Source organism: Nanorana parkeri, unplaced genomic scaffold (genome assembly GCF_000935625.1).
Source record: "Nanorana parkeri isolate BGI_ZX_2015 unplaced genomic scaffold, ASM93562v1 scaffold864, whole genome shotgun sequence".
In the NCBI taxonomy this organism is placed as follows: domain Eukaryota; kingdom Metazoa; phylum Chordata; class Amphibia; order Anura; family Dicroglossidae; genus Nanorana; species Nanorana parkeri.
Window position 1 is genome coordinate 259946 of NW_017307132.1, and position 18160 is coordinate 278105.

At 39.4% G+C, this 18160-nt stretch overlaps 1 protein-coding gene across 1 annotated transcript in view; it reads left to right on the forward strand.

Annotated features, from left to right (window-relative positions):
- The first annotated feature begins 9411 nt into the window (after positions 1-9411).
- The window catches only part of SP6 (Sp6 transcription factor), a 28108-nt gene continuing 19359 nt past the window's right edge, over positions 9412-18160 (forward strand). Inside the window, exons 1-2 of the mRNA XM_018565590.1 lie at positions 9412-9880; positions 10725-10759. The gene's annotated coding sequence lies outside the window, so the exon portion shown is untranslated. The remainder of the gene's footprint in view (positions 9881-10724; positions 10760-18160) is intronic.

Sequence of the window (18160 nt, forward strand, 5' to 3'; positions counted from 1 at the left end):
TCGTTGATATTGTTTGGTTTGATAATTTAAGTTGTGTTTCATATTTATTTGCTCAATGTTTGCACAGTTTTTGAATATTATCTGGAGATTTTTACAGAGTTGTCTTTTTGAGTTCCCCTTTTATCAATATTATTCACACACAGAGGGCTCATTATTACCCTCAATGAATGCAGTCCTATGCATTTTTCTAATGCTTTACACTGCCTATATATAACCACCACAGGGTCAGAGTCAGAAGGACTCCCGAGACCCTTGTTTACTAATTTTTTATATTGTCCAGATTTTGATTGTCCAGATTTATATTGTCCAAAACATTTTTATGCTGTCCCTTTCTTGCTTGGTGTCCCACTACCACATAGAACCTCCTCTGGTTAGCATACTAAGAACCAGAATGACTTTAGATCTATCATTAGTTATTAGTTTATCTTTTCTCCTTCCCCTATTTTCCCTTCCTCCTCCCTCCCACTTCCTCCCTGTTTCAGACAGAAAAACTCACTCCATTTGCCCACTTACCCCTCCTATCTTACATTCATTCTCTCTGCTTCTCAATCTCCACTCTCCCTGCAAGCACTCCATTTCCTCCTGTAACTTTGTTTACACCTCTGACCAGTCTTTTTTCTCACAAATCAAGGAATACAAAAATAATTTCCTTTCACTCCTTTACTAAACTAACCTCTGCCCATTTCATACTTTTGTATTAGGTATTTACAATAACATAAAAGATGGATCAAATGCAGCAAAGACAAACCTCATTTGGAAACATCATGGTGTATTACGTAAATACATAGTCATTCAGCTGGCTGACTGTTAATTGTTATTCCAAGAGTAACCAGGATACAATATGACCTGCATCATTTCAAATGCTCATTTCATATTTTGCATGTTGTGGTTTTTCTCTCCTGCTTTCTTGTTTTGCAATAAATAAAGAATGAAAACAGCAAAGGTAGCTTACATATTTACATCAATACAGGTTTTCTTTAAACTAGCATCTAACACTATGTTTATCCATTAACTAATTTGACTTTATGGAGCTCAGTTGCACAGATATTCTAATGAAAGATTTAGGATAGGCCCCACCCAAATCAAATATGCTCTTCAGCATTCTTGTGAAAGTTATGTGCACAAATGATGGGTGCTCTCCACTCCCATGGGTTTGCAGTGGCCCCTCTGGGTCACCTCTCTTTCTCTTTAATAGGAAATACCTCTCTCATGTATATGGAGGACAGAAGACTGCCTTGGGCTTGTTCTATACCGTTCTGGCCCTGGTTGCTGGTTCCTAAGGAAGATCCAGGGATTCTCAGTCTTGATTACTGAGCAATTGTATTAAGTACTGTTTAAACGAGTTTTGTTTATGAAGTTATTTAATGTATTTCTGATAAATAAAGTGCCACAGCCATATTTTTGCCAATATTCTAGTTTCTTTCATGTTTCTTTGATTTAGAAAATATGTAAAAATGTATGTTTTATCTTGGTTGTTGTGTGCTGTTTTGCCGCCTGTAATTCCACTCCCCGGCATCCTCGATAATTCAGAGTAATGTGCGTCCAGTCAGCTCATTAGCACATGCTGAGTCTCTGTGGTTCTATAGCCTGGTATTTCATGAACATAGAGCATGTAATTAGGTGACTGACTTGTAGTCTGTGTGTGGTCTGATCCCAGGCTACCACCCAGGGACATGCATACAGGCTGGGGCAGCGTATCCAAATTGTTATGCCCAACACAATAACCTCCTCATCTCCAGCTTGTTACTAGCTTTGTCAAAGAAAGAACTGCAACATACCTGAAAACCCTGAAGGCCAGATCCCTGATCATAACTTCATGGGAAAGTAAGCCAGATCTACATTATAGGGCAACTCTGGCCAACATGTAACATTAGTCAAAGAACTGAAAACAATTTAACTGTGCTGAAGTCAAATAATCCTTGAACCTATTTTAGGGCAATGGTGCAGGCTCGTTTTACTTGAGTCCAAGCTGTGCAATTCCTTTAAATCTTTGATCTATCTCGAGCTCCGCACCATTATAGCTCAATTTGGTCTAAACATCAAGAAATAAGGCTGAGGCTTGTTCCAGATGTACAAGGCGAGGAATGGACTGATATGTGAGACTTCATTCTTTTAGTTCCTGCTAGGGACTACCTCATCCATTACAAATTCTTCAATAGAATTTATCTTACCCCCGACACACTTGCAGGAATGTATCCATCTGTATCACCTGAATGTTAGCGTTTTATCTATCTTTTAAAGTGTTTTAGCAGGCAGCAGATAAGTGTGCTTATGACAGCAGGCAAAATGTGCAGGGAAGGAGTATGAATGCTATGACCAGGGGCAGTATAGGAAGAAGAGAAGTGCAGAGGGTATAACAGTGTGTATTATGGTATATACAGAGAGGAGGGCATTATATGCAGCGAGTATGATGCCAGGCAGTATAAGCTGAGAAAAGAGTGGAGGGTATGACAGCATGCAATATGTGCAGAAGAGGACCGCAGAAGGGAAGGCAGCATGCAATATGTGCGAGGAGTGTGAAGGGAATAACAGCTGGCAGTATGTGTAGGAGATGAGTGTGGAGGGTATGATAGTGGGCAGTATGTGCCGGAGAAGAGTGCCGAGGGTGTAGAAACATGCAGTATGTGTGTGTGATAACAGGCAGAAGATGCAGGAGAGGAGTTCAAAGGGTATGACAATTGGGCAGTACAGTTATCCCTATCACTCAAAAATGGTAGTTACTGGTATTTCCAAATTTGCAGCTAATAAAATATGGTCATAGCCATACAGGGGAATGACAGGAGTGGGAAAGTGTACATATGATGCATTTGGCATGCATTCACAAAAACTACTATTTATAAGGCTGCAGCATAGAAGCCATGCTCTTCACACAGAGGGTTTTACAAAAGTAGAACAGAGGTAAAGTAATATCAGGAACCGGGCTCTCTCAAATCAAAAGCAGGTTATTCTAGGACAGTAGAACTGGCAGAAAATGATTTAGCAGCGCAACAAACTTTGAAGGTGTAAGGTGAAGGGACACTGAAATTGAAAAGAGAGGAGTGTAACAGTGGAATTGGGGACGTTAAAAAGGGACACCCAAAAGTAAAGCAGGTTATTAGCAGGTACAGTGGGAAATGAGGCAGGGCTTTGTTGCCATGTTAAAGCTAAAAATGGGAATGTGGAGGTAAGATCACGATTGAAATAGAGGCAGTAGAGACGACATTAATATTTCGTATAGTATTTTAAAGCAATGTGGGAGATTGTCGCATATATAATGGAAATTCATTGATTATTATACATTTGTTGGGGAATGGCCACTGGCTAATGCACATATCCTAGATAGTGGGTAGGGTATATAAAACATATAGTGTCAGCAGCACATAGGTTAGCCTGTCAGCACCCAGACCCCAGCACGTGTTAACCTTTCAGCACCCATTCCCCAGCACATGCAAAAAAAAAAACCTGTGAGGAGGACATGGACTGTTGTTTAATTTGCAATATGTATGACAGGGTTGTGGGTACTGCACAGTGAGGCATCTCTGAAGAATAAACAGGAGATTGTGTATACTGGAAGTTGGATCTCACTGGAGAAAGACGAGCATGTGTGCTGGAGGAGGAATTAGACCAGTGTGTGTGCTAGAGGCGGAATCTCGCTGGAGAAAGACCAGTGTGTCCTGGAGGTGGAATCTCTCTGGAGATAAACCAATGTGGGTGGTGAAGGGGGGATTCCACTGGAGAAAGACCAGTGTGTTCTGGAGGTAGGAAAAGACTAACATGTGTGCTGTAAAATGGATTTACTGCTGGAGCATGCTCTGTTTAGTTACATTTAAGACAAAAGGCAGAATGAAGGCAGATTCCCCCAGTGAAAGTAGCACTTACACATTGTGCTATAGAGGAAAGGAAGATAGTATATAATAGGATAGGAACAAAAGGATAGGAGAAAGGATAGAAAGGATATGAAAGTTATACAGTTTCTATGATCACTTACACCGATCAGACGTAATTTTATGATCAACTACCTAATAGTGAGTAGGCCCCCCTTTTTCTGCCAACACACCTCTGAGTCATCGAGGCATGGACTCCACTTGACCTCTGAAAGCATGCTGTGGTATCTGGCGCCAAGTCATCAGTAGCAGATCCTCTAAGTCCTGTAAGTTATGAGGTGGGGCCTCCATGGATCATATTTGTTTTTTCAGCACATCCCACAGATGCTCGAATGGATTGAGATCTGGAGAATTTGAAGGCCAAGTCAATACCTCGAACTTGTTGTTGTGTTCCTCAAACGAGTCTTGAACCATTTTTGCAGTGTGGAGGACACATTATCCTCTTGAAAGAGGCCACTGCCATTAGGGAATACCATTTTCATAAAGGGCTGTACTTGGTCAGCAACAATGTTTAGGTAGGTGGTATGTGTCAAAGCAAAAAGCAGAAAAAGAAGCGCTCAAAAAACTTAATTTACAGTGTGATATATATAGAGAGATATATATAAAAAGATGGTAGGGAAACCTGAGTTAGCTCACTGTTTGATGATGCCTACCGGTAAGGAGGGACTGTGTGGAACCTGGAGAGAAAGGCTGAAGGGACCAATATACTATAGTCTATATATACTCTATATACTATATATAGAGAGTCTATTGGTCGCTGGTTCAAGCGGTACAGTGCAAAGAAGACACAGCTGGCCAGGCTGAGCCTTCTGCGGCTGCGTGGGAGAGAAGCCGCTCTGTTGCGGTATCGAGTGCTGTCAGTCAGCGGTGTGTGGGAGAATGCTGGTGATGATCAGCGTGGAGCTGAAGGCTCAAAGGTCGTCGAGTGAGAGGGCCTGTGAGAGGGCTACGCGTTTCGAGGCTGGTGCCTCTTTTTCAAGCCGAGGGAGAAATCTAAGAACGAGCGGGAATATGAGGGCATCTCTAAATGTGACAGGTGGGCAGAGCCAAAGGACGTGTCTGGACACTATTGGCGGAAATCTTGAGGGGGGGGGCACGGTTAGGCGTTGTAGTATGGGGCTGTCAAGCCGGGATGTCTAAAATCTAGCGTGAGTTAAAACGTAACATTTATTAATAAAACTATTAAGACAAGAGAGGTGAAAATTAATAAATAAAAGCCAGTTAAACAATAAAATAATAAAATGATTGGCATGCTAACTGCATTGTGGCTATTTAAAAAAAAAAAATTATAGGCCATCTGCACAGGATAGTTTGGTTTATTATAATAAAATCTGATGAGATTTAATAAATTAAATGAACTAAAATAAATTATATTATAAATATATAGAGATTGTAAAAGATATAAATTGACAGAAAATTGTTTACTTTTGGATCTTTTATCACTGTCGTGTGTTGTTTTTGTAAATAAATCGTGTCAGTTCATAAAATCATATCAGTGCACGTACACAAACCTAACATTTTCATATAACCATAAGCTCAGATCAACTACCATATGAACACGTGTGTGCACAACCAATGTGCCAGACCCTGTGCATTCCAATGTACATGTATAGGTCCACATCGCACTAGTGTGAGGACTGACACATGCACGCATGTATTGGACTTATAGGATGGTATGGATTTCTATCTCCTCATTTAGGCCATACACTGGGTGCTAGTGTATTCAATTTGTAGATCCAAAAGGTTTCCCTTTTGCACAAAAGGCAAAACCGTTCAGAGGGTGTTAGTTGTGTGGAAATGTGTTCGATGGCGAAAACATGGAGGGCTTGTGTATTCTTATAGTGTTTGGATGTAAAGTGTCGGGGGACACTATGTTCGATGTCTCCTTTCTCGATTAATCGCCTATGTTCACCGATTCTCTAATGTGGGGGGTGCATCGTGCGTCCAACATAAATCATGCCACAAGGACATGTTAGCCCATAAACCACATGATCATGGGCACAGGTAATAAATTGGTTAATTTTGTGGGTATTACGAAGGTGATCGCTAAACTCGGTTTGACCGTGATGGATGAATTGGCACATAAGGCACCTGGGTTTCTTACACCGGAAAGTCCCAACTCTGTTGTCAAATAAAAAAAAATGTTTGGGTTGTTTTTAGTTGTTTGGGTAATTTGCTGGGCGCTACTAAATTGTTGATGTTTCTATTCTGCCTAAAATTGATGGAAGGTGTGGGGGGTAAGAGGGGACCTAATTTATGGTCCTTCAACAGAATATTCCAGTTGTTGTAGATCACACTCTGAATAGCTTTGTGCTTATTATTGAATGTGGTAATGAACCTAGCTGTGTTTTTGCCACTGTGTGCACTTGGGGGTCGATCAATCTTCGTGAATTAGAGTTAATCGGATTCAAGATACGTCGAGTATGCATCCTTGATCAAATGTGGAGAGTAGGAGACTTGCGGTGGTATAGTCTGAACAATTGTTGCAGTTCCTTTTGAGCCGGCAGAACTGGCTTTTTGTGATGTTGTTTATCCATCTTGGGTGGTGGCGGCTGTGGTAGTGGAGATATGAATTCCCCCCAGAAGGTTTTACATAGTTTCTGGTGATGATATTAACCAGTGGAGATATGAACCATTTTTGCGGTGTGGAGGGCACATTATCCTCTTGAAAGAGGCCACTGCCATCAGGGAATACCATTTTCATAAAGGGCTGTACTTGGTCAGCAACAATGTTTAGGTAGGTGATATGTGTCAAAGTAATATCCACATGAATGGCAGGACCCAAGGTTTCCCAGCAGAACATTGCCCAAAACATCACACTGCCTCCGCAGACTTGCCTTCTTCTCATAGTGCATCCTGGTGTCATCTTTGCTCTAGGTAAGGGACACACACACCCCTGGCCATCCACATAATGTAAAAGAAAATGTAATTTATCAGACCAGGCCACCTTATTCCATTGCTCCATTGTCCAGTTCCGATGCTCATGTGCCCATTATAGGCGCTTTTGGCGGTGTAAACAGGTCAGCATGGACAGCCTGACTGGTCTGCGGCTATGCAGCCCTTTACTCAACAAACTGTGATGCACTGAGTGTTCAGACACCTTTCTGCCAGAACCAGCATTAACTTTTTCAGCAATTTGATCTACAGTAGCTCTTCTACTGGATTGGACTACAAGGGCCAGCCTTCACCCCACGTGAATCAATGAATCTTGGCCACCCATGAATCCTTGAATCACTTTTGGTAAGTTCTAACCACTGCCGACCGGAAACATCCCACAAGAGCTGCAGTTTTGGAGTTACTCTGACATAGTTGTCTAGACATCACAATTTGACCCTTGTCAAAGTCAATCAAGTCCTTACACATACCCTTTTTTTTCTGCTTCTAACACATCTACTTCAGGGACAACATTTTCAGTTGCTGCCTAATGTATCTCATCCACTTCCAGGTGCCATTGTAACAAGATAATCAATGTTATTTACTTCACTCTCAGTGGTCATAATGTCATGGCTTATCGGTGTAGATTCCGTCATTACCTTACCTTTATCCAATAAGCAACGGAACCTGTGTAATTCATATTTGTCACTTATTAATGGTATTAGCATGCAATGCTGATTCTCTTTTCTACATTATGCCATGGCCATTAAGTCTCATTTCAATGACAGACTTTAATTTTAGTTTGTGAATACTAATGAACAGCAGTGTGTATGGTAAGCATTTACAGAGAACTTAGCAAATAATACTGTAGTTCTTTTGTGAAAACAGCTTTTATCTTATTACCCCGCAATAGGGATTCGTTTAACCTCCATACAGGAGGTAGACGTCTGTCTCCTGGTATTCTCAATGTAACCCTCACAGGAGCATGATCCGAGAGGGCGGCAGTGAGAATAGTTATATCCTGTATAATCCCAAGGTGGTAGTGGTCTATAAAGATGTAGTCAAGTCGCGTATATGTATTATGCACCGCTGAATAGGCGGTATAGTCCCTATCTCGTGGATGATATATTCTCCATTCTATATTGACTTTCTTGACACTTTTTGGGTTCAAGACTCAATTTAATGCCAGCTAGACAGCTATAATTTACAGAACAGTAAGTCAGCAATGGCAGCCTCCATGTTTCTCTCAGTGCATGCTTCCTTTAAACAGCACCTATGTAATAAGACCTTATATCGGTGGAAAGCAGTGTGTCTCTCCCGTACTGACTTACTATAAGGAAAGTCAAACAATAGATGGAGAATCTAGTGGGGAGCATGACACCCTTTAAACAAAACCTGTACTGAAGAGTCTGCTGACCTCTCCTTCTAAAATGCTATTTGCCTGACTTTCATGCTGGTTCATTGTCTTTAGTAGTTGAAGTGCAGCATTGAAGTGTAACTAGAATGCAAACTAGGCATACTAACTGGCTTGCCAGCCAGACAATTAGCATTTGCAGAATGGGAAGTCAACAATGTCAATGTTTAGGCTCGCATAGAACCTTCCATTTGCTGGGTCTGAAAGTGTGTAGTACACACTTATGTTCCCCAGACATAGCACTGCACTGACCTAATAATTGCATGCAGAATTCTGGCTGTGCTAGGCTATTCATTTCAGTTGTTTTTCCCAGTACAATAGCACCCAGTGCTGTGCAGTTCCTGAAACAACACGGGTTCTTGATGTTCTCCTGCATAATAGCCTAATGGTCTCAGCTAGAGGAGTGGACAGAGATAGAACTAAAGCGGGAAAGGTTTCCACTGGAGTCCTTTAGAGAAGAGGCCAACAGACCATCTAATCAGTGTCCATCTAGTACATTTATTTCAATTTGGGTGGACTTAATTCAATTTGAACAATGTATTTCATTTGATTCAAAATCAAATTACACCTGTCTGGACTATGCCAGTTGCCATTGCTTACCTTCCTTTGAACATGTTAGTTGCCCTGTCTGGATATAATATTTCCTCGGTCGCTAACCCAGAATAAGCATGTGTCAAATGAACGTTGGAATAAAACTAGAATTCCCTCTGTTTATTCTTGTTCTAGGTCAGTGACTCATAAACTATACATGCCAAATCAACAGCACAACAGTCAAGCAAATAGTATTTTTCAATGGAGGGGTCAAAAGTAATAGCCCATGTATTTCTCCTATGACAGGTTTCTTTTAACCTTACGTTTACAAAATTGCGTCAGGGATTGTTGTGGATAGCAGTAACCTGACTTGATCAGGTAACTTTCGGGTTATTAAAAGAACCTGTATTATTTATGTGGTATTGTGTGTGATAGAAGTCTTTATTCCTTCCTGAGGTCTACATCCTGCAGACTGTCAGGCGCTTGTGACTTCCTCCACTAATGTACATCTCCCAGGTAATCCCACAAATCCCTCTTCCTTTCTTGTGTGCTTGAGCTGTCTGCCGGCTGACACACCCCTCCTTTTAACAAGTAACTTCACAGGGTGAAGCCATGCCAGCTGGGCTGTTTCTCCTCACAGGGTTAAAGTTTTTAGAGAGAGAGCGAAGGAGGAGCTGGCTATGAAATAAGTCAGAGGTGCAGACAGGAAAAGTTTAGGTGTGTGAGAGGAGTAGTCTGGGTCTAAAGACATTACAGGAGCTCCATGCGGATGAGATCAGATGCTGCTGCTTTGTGGAGGTGTCAAGTGGACAGGCACAGATAGCACAAGCTCCCTTCATCACCGGTAATCAGTGGATGTCCTGAGGCTGTCTGTCATTAGATGACCTTTGGTCTATGGATGTTCATCTCTGTGGACCTAAGTCAATACCTGATCTTTTAACTTGACGAAGGAAACAGGGAGTTGTTGAGATCAGGAAATCCTGTCATTTGTTTATGTTTTGGACATCTACCAGCTGTCAAGTACCATTTATCAGGTGGAACTCAGATCTAATCACAGATGGACTTTCAGCATAGTGATGGTTGACACAAATGCTCAAGTTCCTGATCACGTGACTGTCCGGAAAGGACCGGCCTGCTGACCTCTCAACACCTTCTGGATAAACCTTTTTATGGGCAGCATTAACAGTGGATTGTGAAGGTATGTGTCGTACTATGGCATAAGCATGCATTTCATTGTAGGGTAGATAAAAGAAAATGTTAAGGAAAATGCTAAAATGGGTTTTCCAATATTTACCTTCTCCTTGTGATGAATGAATGATAAAAGTTATTTCCATTGAATCCATACTAATCCACTCTTTCAGTGCATAATTTACTGATCCACTCAATTTAGTGCAGTTTGCAGACATCTGTGGTTCTTTGCCCTTTCAAATACATTGAGGGGGATTTATCAAATCTGGAGCAGAACAGAGTTGCCCATGGCAACCAATGGGCAACTTCTCCATATTCTTTCTGTTCCAATTTTGGTAAATTCCCCCCATTTCATTCAATGTTAAATGAATGAGGAACACTTGCTTAAGTTTTCCTAGGGGGTGAGTAGAGATTTGAGGGGGTGAGTAGAGATATGGATGGAGGGAGGCCGGTAGATGTGGTATATAGTACAATCACAGTAAAGTGTGTTTACATGTAAAATGTAGCATTCTAAAGTTCACATGCCTAACTTGTTAAAACTGGAGTGAACAATTAGAGGAAAATTGAAGTTGTGGTCCATGGTGACCAATCAAAAAAGTTTTATTTTTTTAATGTAAGTAAAAACTTAAGTGGTTGCTAATGGTAACAACACTAATTTTGTGTTCTATAGATTATGGATCCATGCTACTCCACAGGATGTTCTTAGTGGAATGCACCAATTCAATAACCACAAAAAAAAAAAAAGAAACCCTCACATAACAAAGCATTCTTCCAAAATAAATAATATTCACATCTTTTAGTTATATAACTTTTCAAATTTCAATGAGTGAATTTTGTGTTTTTTTGTTTTCCAGAATCTGCTTCATTGAATAATACGTCACTTCATAAGGTAAATTAAAGTTGGCCTCACGTGTTACAATCTGACCGTACAATCTCCTGTACGGTCTCCTGGTAGCCCCATGTACTAAATAGCTGTTGTTACTGCTTGGTTGTACAATCTGTTAGATGTAACATGTGTTGCTGTCTTTAAATGACAATAATGTTCAACCATGATAAGTATAAAAAGAGACCACAACAGAAAATGATTAAACTGCATGTGTAAAGTGGTCTAATACAGTAGCTAACAATCACATATATTTTGAAGTATTTATTAGAGTAACAAGAAAGTTTACTGAGTTAAAGGAGATTTTAATTGGGATCATTTCAAGAAGGTTTAATGAAAAAAAATCAGAGTGCAAGGAAAGATTGCCAAAAAGTGAAATAAAAAGAAGGTTTGGGTACCAAAAGAAGATGAATAGAGAATAAAAGACAGTAGAGGGAGAAAAGGGTTGCTTGGTACTTACATTTAGAATATTTAAACCTAGTTGATGGCCTCTAATGATGTTTCCACACATCATTTAGCCAATGATGCTAATACTAGAGTTTCCAAATCGTCATGATGCATGTTAAATTTTTGTTAATATGATTAAAAAAACAGATGTTGACCTTTGTCAGGTTTACTACATTTTGCAGTTACTTGGTTTTAACCTTTGTTAACATATAACATATACAGTTTGTATATTTAAAGAGACACCAAACTCTTAAAAATGCATTCATGTACCCTAACTAATAACAAAAATGTAGCCTATCTGTGAATCATTTAGCTGTAGATACTTAAATCATCTGTGAATTGGTGCTGACACTGTCCTCCCTTCTGGAGGGTGGCTACTTTTGTTCCCCATGGTCCCTGTGCGTGTTCTAAATTGGCCACCGCTCCAAGCTCACTCACTATAACTTCAATACAAATTAGCTAACTAAACGTGTAGTGCATCACGGGAGCGATCTTGGAGCGGTGACTACTTTACAACACACATTAGGACCATGGGTAACAAAAGTAACCACCCTCCAGCAGGAAGGACAGTGTCAGCATGCAATAGTTAATGTACTTGAATGAAATTTTAAGATTTAACTCCTGATTTTAGTGCCACTTTAACATATATAAAACACGTAATTCAGTAGAATAAGCTTGGCATATCAGCCTTTGTGAAATTCAATTTTTTTCGTAGAAGAAATTTCTAGTGTTGACTAGAGAAAAAGAGTCTAGCGTTTTTGCCCCTTTTTATAACTTGGAAAATATGTTGTATTAATAAAGAGTACATTATTTATAGTACCCAAATATCTGTGCTGGGAACTGTGTTCTCTTCTGTGGCTAGTTTGATGTGAGCCATAATGTATGATTGCAAACAGTCTGACTTAAGTAACACTTATACACAAGTTTAAAGTGGTCTTAGCAGATAGCCATCCCTTCCAGGTGCCCTTATTGCAATTAGCCAGTCTTGTGCAAAGCAAGAGTCACTGGCCTGGCAATTGCACCACCTTTGCATGTAGCTGTGAGGTCCTAGAGAAAAAGTGAACTTAGACTTCAATAGTGGCTTGCAAAGCCATTACTGAATCCTGGTACTTGCAGACTGGAGTCAGAGAGATTTTATTGAATCCTGGGTGTTGGTGTGCAGGGAAGCAGGTGCGGTGCTTTGATGTTTGCTTATTTGGCTTGGTGAGGATTGTATCTGTGGAATAACTAAGCCTTGAATGTAAAACTATTTTTCTTTTTGTTTCTTAAGTACCTCAACTTCTCCATATTTTAAGTTCTATAACTTTTTATATAGTAGTAACGTGGATACAGAAACTGTGGTTTTCTGACAGCCTGACAGATCGACAGCCTTATTGTTTCACATCTTGCCAAAGATTTAACCGCTTTAAAAGTCAAACCGGGTCATAAAACCAAGTCCTAAAGAAAACCCATTTTTCATTTTCTGTAACAATATAGTTACATAGTTACATAGTTACATAGTATTTGAGGTTGAATAAAGACATTAGTCCATCAAGTCCAACCTATTAGGATCTCATTCTAGGAGTACCTGTACCCCTGTATATTACGGTCCCTTAAGAAATCGTCCAAAAGTTTCTTGAACAATTCCACATTATTTGCTGAAATCACCGCCTGTGGCAGTGAGTTCCAGACCCTAACTGATCTTACTGTGAAGAACCCCCTTCGCCCCTTGTGCTGGAATTTTTTAGTGTTTATTAGAATAGGGTCAAATGATTTGTTTGAATCTCATATGAACAACATTTTATTTACGCTGCAACTATGCACTGAAGCTATAAACCCTACACTTTTACGTTAAATATTAGGTGTATTACAATGACTCGTAAGGAAAGGAAAGGACAGTTTTTGGAGCAACCTCAAATTTATGTAACATATGAGTTTATTATGGAGTGGCCCCACATTCATGTGAATTTTAAAAGAATCATTTGGTTAGAGGTTTTTTTCCTGCCAACACAGGTTACATAGGCCCTGCTATGTAGAAAGTACTTCTCAATGTAAAAATTACTCCTTGACCATATTCCATGTGCCATTGCACAAGTGTTCACTACCCTTTATAATAAGAATTGGGATGTCTCTATAAACATGGAAAAATAAGACTAACATAGGAGCCCACAATAGTGTATACTGTCGAATCTAAACTAATATTGTAAAGTAGGACAGGCTATTAACTTTGATGGTTTACACTAGTAGAGTAGGCTACTTACTCTGTGGTTCCTCCAGCGATTTCTAGGGGTTCTTTAAATAGTGATGAATTGATTTCCTACCTGATGGTGCTTACATAGTTCTGGGACTAACGTTCCTTAGCAGTGCGCACTATGCTGATTACCAACATAACTAAGGACATTCAAGGGAATGTAAAGGGAATCCACAATTTGAACTGCTTGTTTTTCTTATCTATTATTTTTTGTTTCATTCAAAGATTATTACTGAAAACAATTTGGTTGTATGTAGGAGAGGGTGTTCAAGAATTATTTGCTCTGGGTGTCAAATATGCTAGGTAATCCCTATTTTTCTATTTTTATATCTACGCAGCTGATGTATCATGAACTCTAGACATAATAATTTTTAGCACAGGTTTTCAGATTATGGAAAACAAAGTTCACGGAGTCCTTTGTGAGAGATCTGAAATTAAATTCTGTTTTCATATACAAACATTTATTGGAAACATTGGGGATAAAATTAGATTACGCGCACGAATGTGTTTTGTGGTCCTCTGATCACTTCAACATTTTGAGAGTGTTCAAATTAATTACAATCATATAAATATTTTGATGGGGTTGTCCTGCATCACAATATTTAGAGATTATACAATTGTAATACATTTTCACCTTCAGTACTTCTTAGATTTCAGTTCTTAAAGTGACATTTAACTCAGGAGTTAAACTTTAAAAATGCATTTAAATACCTCAACTATTAACAAAAATGTACCTTATTCAGCTGTAGATCCTCAATTTATCTCTGAATTCATGCTGACACTGCCCTTCCTTCTGGAAGGTGGTAACTTTTCCTCCTCATGGCTCCTCTGAGTTTTGTAAAGTAGCCACTGCTCAAAGCTCACTCTCAATACAAACTATTATTATTATTGGTATTTATATAGCATCAACAATTTACGCAGCGCTTTACACAGTGCACATTCACATTAGTCCCTGCCCTCATGGAGCTTTCAATCTAAGGAACCTATCTCACATGCATGGGCCAATTTAGACAGGAGCCCTAACCACTACGCCACTGTGCTGCCCTCAATAGTAAACTTAATTTGAGATTGTAGTCCATCACAACAATGCACAAATAAGCTAAATTTTTGTTAATATGGTACTTGAATGCATTTTTATGGTTTAACTCCTGAGTTTAGTGTCACTTTAAGGCTTATGTCATTTTTAAAATACAAGTTAGAACACTAAATAGCCTACAGCTGCCAATATATGGCCTGGGTAATACAGCAATGCATCAACTGGTCGTATTGATAGCAATTTTTTAGGACAATTTGGGAAATGATGTGGATAACTAAAGAAGTTTCACAGTACACTCACAGAATGTAGTGTTATATCAGTGTAGAAGTGACATAGTAGTACCAGGACACTGTGAGCGTTTAGAAAATATTTGAAGCTTCATATGTGATTTGTCTAAGTATAATTGTTGTACTTGCTCTTACTAGTCTAGATTGTTTTCAAGCAAGATATTTTAGAGTGCAGCTAATAACTATCTTCTATATTTTACAGAATATCTTAAAGCAGAACTCCATTATGTGATTTACACTTTGTTATGGCAATAGAAAAATATGGCATATCATACACAATAATGCACAATAAATATTACACGTGTTGTGTATACAAACAGGGACAAGACAGATGGCCCTGGTGATGGAGATCATTATGCCCCTGAATTGTAGAAATGTCACCAGCACACCCTTGCTAAAGCCTGATGAAGGGACCCTGTGGGGTCCCGAAAGCGCTTGTTGGTCATATGACAAAATACTTCAACAAATGAAGCTTTTGCTATCCTAAAAGGACTGGTGTGCTGGTGACATTTCTACAATTTTGCTGATATTTGCGGCGCCATCCGCAGTCACTGCGAGCATCCCCCATTACAAGGGACATATCGGTAAGGAGTGCGACAAGGATAGTACTCAGTATGCCCTTGAGCCACTGCAGTCAAAATGTTTCTATGGTCACAGTTATCGGTTAAAGTGTATGTAAAGCCCAAACTCTTTTTATATGAGAATGTGGAAGAGTTAAGCTGGCCATACACTGGTAAATTTTCATACGAATGTTCATACAAAAAAATCTCATCAGAACATTCTTTAATATCGTCAGAATCTTGATGAATGTTGTTCAAAATTCTATTCGATTTTGGATTAACTGAGTTTCCTGAATGAACACCACATTTACTGTTAGAATTTCCTTTGAGAAAAAATGTAAATTGGTCACTACAGTCAAAAATGATTGTAGGTGATTTGACCCCATTAACTATTGGAAAAATCAAATGTTTCCCGGGAAACATATTTTAATAAACAAAATTCTACTGGTGTATGGACAACTGAAGAACCTCTGTCTGGTTTTTTTTTGCTGTCAGTGCATGCACAAGGGAGATGTAACAGGACACAGACAGAAAAAAAGACCCAACGGCGGCCTTTGCAATTCCCTATATTATCCAAAATGAAAATACAAGTTTTGGCTTTGCATACACTTTAACCTTCATAAGCATCCTTATAGTTACTAACAGCTCAGAGTATATAGTTACATTAAAGTGGGATCTTAAACACAGTAGAGTCCATTTTAAAGTGTATTTCAGTTTGCAACGGAATTTTCACTTAACTTAGCGAATGAGGTGAAGGTCTGATGACTTCCATCATACAATCCTATGCAAGCAAAAATACTTTTTTTTAATCCTTTCACGTGGGTATTTTTTTGCAAAGTGAATTTTCACTACATTCACTAAGCTAAGGAAAAATTTCCTTGTGAAGAGAAAATTCCCATACAGGTTAACATGCTCTACATCTTCAGTAAATCAACCCCTATGGGTTAATTAACTCTGGTGCCTCTGAGGATGATGCTGATTGACAGCACAGTTTAGAAAAAGCAGAAATGAAGATGCTCTTGTCGGACCATGGAAGTTGAGTTTTTATATTTTCAGACCTTTTCAGCTGTGTCCTGCTTACAAGAATGAAGACAATACGACACACTTACCTCAACAATGCAATCCTTCAGTGCACTCCATTGGACTCTCCATCCCTAAGATCCCTTCTCCTACCATCCCCCAGGAGCTTTCGGCATTGGACACTGGGCCCATACAATATAAACCCGGCATATTTCCCTCTACCAGTGAGCCACAGGTGATGCATACAGGCTCCCATAGAAGTCAACTGCTGTACATGGCTGTGCCTCAGGAGCCTGTACATATCACCTGTGGTGCCCTGGCAGGAGGAAATACACAGGTATTTACTATGTACAGGCTCAGTCGCCCATGTGCATGAGCACTAGGTGCAACTACTGCTTGACATTTGAGCTGCTAAAGTTATAAATGCTCTTGTTGTTTTCCGTCACTTCTGTGGTTAATTGTAGGTAAAAATCAACTCATACAACAAAAGAACCTGCAAAGTAAGGTACAGGTGTAAAGAAAGCTGCCAGTCTACATCAAACATCCACAAGGAACTAAAAAACTAGGACGTGTCTGTATGTAGTAAAGTCATTAATAATAGTACAAAATATAATTAACCTTGTATGTCAGTGGAAAGATTAGTCTGCCTGGGAACTCTAAATGCAGATTGGTTAGAATGCTTATTTATTACAGGCATTTTTATAGTGCTGCCAATTTATGCAGCACTTTACATACTGTACATTAACATCCATCCCTGCCCTCAAGGTCTCTATCTCACATGCATACTTACTTGGGCCAAGTTAAACAGGGACCAATGTCTTTGGAGTGAGGGAAGAAACCTAAACAAGAACATGCAAACTCAATGCCAACAGCATCCTGAGCAGGATTCGATCCTTGGACCCCAGGGATTTGCAAGGCAGAAGGACTAACCACTAAGCCACTGTGCTGCCTATGCAGTGTGTTAGTGATGTGACCAATAACAACAGCAGTTTGATGGCCAAAGTTAACATGTTGTTTTATTATTATTTTTTATTTTTTTTTGGCTAGCACTGGAATCTTGCAGTGCAGACACTCATTCCAACCAATACCATATTTTAAATAATTACTAACTTTTTGTTTAATTACTAACTTTTTATTTGTAGTAGGGCTGTGAAAATTAACCCCTTCATGACAGAGGCCTTTTTTTTTTCATTTTTTGCAGCCATGCTATATTCCACATTTTAGGCCTGAAAATGACTTAAAACCCCCAAACATTATATATTTTCTGAATGCCAAGACTCGATAGAATAAAATGCTGGTAGTTGCAAATTTTTATGTTGCGCAATATTAGCGCAACTCCTTATTAAACCCCATTAATTAAATGCCCCAAAACACAACAAAATACCAATTTTTTTAATGAAATATAAAAGATGAGGTTACAACGAGTAAAACGATACCCAACATGCCCAGGTTACAAATTGCGTGCGCCCGTGAAACGGCGAAAAACTGCAGTACCCCAAAAAGTCCATAGAAGACGCTTTAAAAGCCACCACAGGTCATCAATTTAGAGATACCCCAAAATACTGGCCCTAGAATTATTGCTTTCACTCCGGTGTGCGCGGCGATACCCAACATGTGTAGCGCGTTCGTCGTTTTTATACGTAGGCGCACCCAACGCGTGTTTACGTGGCGACGCGCGTGCTCACCGGGGCGGGGGACTTTTACATTTTTTTTTATTATTATTAGATTTCTTTTATTTCATTTTAATTTAAAAAACGTATTATTATTTTTTTTTTTACTTTACTTTGACTGCTATCACATAGGGGGGCTTACAAGCCCCCCCCCCCC